Source organism: Procambarus clarkii, chromosome 23 (genome assembly GCF_040958095.1).
Source record: "Procambarus clarkii isolate CNS0578487 chromosome 23, FALCON_Pclarkii_2.0, whole genome shotgun sequence".
Classification (NCBI taxonomy): domain Eukaryota; kingdom Metazoa; phylum Arthropoda; class Malacostraca; order Decapoda; family Cambaridae; genus Procambarus; species Procambarus clarkii.
Window position 1 is genome coordinate 4867426 of NC_091172.1, and position 3256 is coordinate 4870681.

A 3256-nucleotide genomic window follows, 5' to 3' on the forward strand; every position below is an offset into this window, starting at 1 on the left:
TAAGGTACACCCTTACTACTAGGTGAACAGGGGCATTTGGTGATAGTACATGATCCCATCAGGCAGGGCTCATCACCTTCTCTCATATTTCATGTTCACCAGTGTTTATTTACTTAATAACTACTGGTATAATATCTTGCTATTATAAAACTAATTCTACTATCATCAAACACATATTTACTTCAAGTTTCAAGCAGAGAATGCATATATAACTAACACGAAGGATTACTCTTCACTAGATTCACCAGCTATAATATTTTGGTCATGTTCCAATATCATAAATCGATCCCAGTGTTATGTAGTAGAGAAAAAATAACTTATATCCAGTTTACGTAAAGCTACGAGTGGTCGAAACCACACTTAAATCCCGGAATGAACTTACGAAGATTTTTCCACTTAGGGTAGTTAATTGAATACGGACGTAGCCGCCACGAAGGCGCTAAGGCGGAAAACGCTCTTAGCTAAGAGGAAAAACCTTCGTAAGTACCTTCCTGAATCCGGCCCCAGGGACCTGCCCGAAACGCTATGCGTACTAGTGGCTGTACAATTGAAATTGAAATTGAAATAAGTTTATTGAGGTAAAATATACACAAAGGGATGAGGTAGCTCAAGCTATTCTCACCCCGTTCAGTACAACGTGTTAGTACATACATAGACACACATCACAAACAATAAACCTGTTACCAAACATTCTGAGAGATAAACATGTACATTTCCTCCTTCACAAGTAGTATGGTATCAGACGTACACAAATACTTTTATGACCTAGTTATACGGATAATTCAACAAAATATTACAGTCTTGGTGCAAAATTCTTATATCTCTCAAGAATATCATCAACCTTTCCTTTGTGACACATCCAGGCTATTTGCTCAGGAACAGTCCTTATCTCAGTGTTTCTATATACATTAATCAACGGACAATCAAGAACATAATGGGCAAGGGTGTGAGACCTTAACATACCACATAGTTTACACTTCGTGTCATTATCATGAACACCTATCCCATATTCCCAGTAATATTTATACCCAAGCCTGAGCCGCATGTACACAGAGTCACTCCAAGCATTTCTCCTTTTACCATAAGTGAAATGGGTGTTTTGACTCACATACATGTAGTGTTGCATGGTTAGACTTCTCTCATACATTATCCCTCTCCTCTCCACTCCTGCCTGTGCCTGAATATTTCTGATTTTGCTTCTTATTTGTCTCATTGTGAATTCACATTCAATGTCAATTTGTGGTTTTGATGTGGCACGTTTGGCCAAGTCATCCGCCACCTCGTTGAGCACTATTCCAACATGAGATGGAATCCACATGAATTTCACACTATGACCTTTCAGCTGTATCTCAGTTATTCTTCTCTTACAATCCTCAACTATAGACATGAAGACTGGGTTTCGACTGTTTAAGGACTCCAGTGCTCCTAGGCTATCGACAAATACAAAAACATTTTTGTCGTCATGATGTACTTCCTCCAAACACGCCAGAATGGCCTGCAGTTCAGCTTGTGTGGATGATATATAATTACTAAGCCGGAGTTCAATTATCCTGTCCACAGTCCCAAACTCCGTATATTCCCTTATTAGGACACCACACCCTGCCCTGCCATCCTCCACCACCGACCCGTCGCAATATACATGTAAACTGTTGCCTCTTGGTAACCGAGATATCATGCTTCCATACAAACACCGTAATTGTCCCGGTTCATGATGAATCTTTTTCACCTTGAGGGGTACAATTTCGACGTCTATTTTCTGTACTTTCCAGGGAGCAGACACATTACACTGTCGAGAGGGTTTACAGCAGTCAAGTACATCGTATTCCCTGAGGTCATGAGCTAATCCCCTCGTGTAGCGTGTCTCCCTCAGTTTCCTGGAAGTGTGTACGTACGTCACTCAAGCAGGTCTGAACGCTCTCAAACAACTTATCCCCTACTTTTCTCCGCATGAAACGAATAGCTACTCTAGTGGCTGTACAAGAATGTAACAACTCTTATATATATCTAAAAAAAAAAACACACACCACGAATGACCACAAACACGATACAACGCACAAAACACAACACTTTTGTCAGTTTTTGGACAGACTCCTTTTATATTTATTATGTGATAGTTATACTTGCATATAATGATAACTATTGTAGGTAAGCACCTAATATGTAATATTAATTAATAAAAAAGAAGGCAGAAGTTACACGCCTGTCTGTACATGTCTTTTGTGTAAAAGTATTTTGGGCGCTCATGTACTTGTGCGCTAGGTGGCGTTCACAACGGTTCTCGCCTACAAGCATTAGAATATATGAAAACAACATTTTCCCCCTTCTTTTAACTGCTTAAATTAATTACCGCCGTTATTAGAATAATGTGTGGTATACTGTAAAGGATGGGGTGGAACAGGGTTGAATGAGTGAGGTCTTATAGTGGTATAAAAGCGGGTTCACATCCGGCCTTCAACTCAGTCACAGCCCCCCACTGCTACTGGCCTCTTGCCGTTACAACCTAAAGGCTCACTATATTATAGCCTGTGGACTGTGAAGTACGACCAGGCTCGCCTTATAATTTGTTTTAATTTAAACTTATATTTCCTGTTGCAGAAGGTGAATGCTGTCATACAACACGAGACTGCACAATGCCACGCAAGTCGAAGGCTCTAAAACTAAAACAAGCACGAGTGGCACGTTGGCTACCTGCCCTGGTGACACTATTACTCTCTCATCTTATCTCAACTATGGTATTTGTGCTTGGGGTTCTACTACCCAAAATCATTACGTCCTCTAATTACTCAACACAAAGCTGCTGTTAGGACAATATCCCAACCTGTCCTCTTAAAAAGAACGTCAACATTTGCCGTTTGACTCTACGGCTGTTTTTGGACGTTATTTTGTGTAAAACTACGTCTATTTTCGCTTCCATGGACTATCTCTTGTTATACAATGAAATACCACACTCTTATTATTCTATAACTCACTGCTATGCTCTGATATTTGTTCTTCAAGTAAAAATATATATTTTTTTGCCTTAATTAGGCTATAATCCAGAAAATTCCAGCCTATCGATCTTTATATTTAGGAAAACATCTAATAAATTTGGAAATGAATTTTTCGTTCGCCGACAGTTGCCTGTTACTATTTAACCCTCTATGCTTTAATGTCGCTGGTCATTGTGACTTTCCCAGGATTTATATATGTTTTGTAGTAGCATTTAGTCAGACTACAGTAATTTAACTAATGGGAAACCTCTATAGTTGTCGTAAAT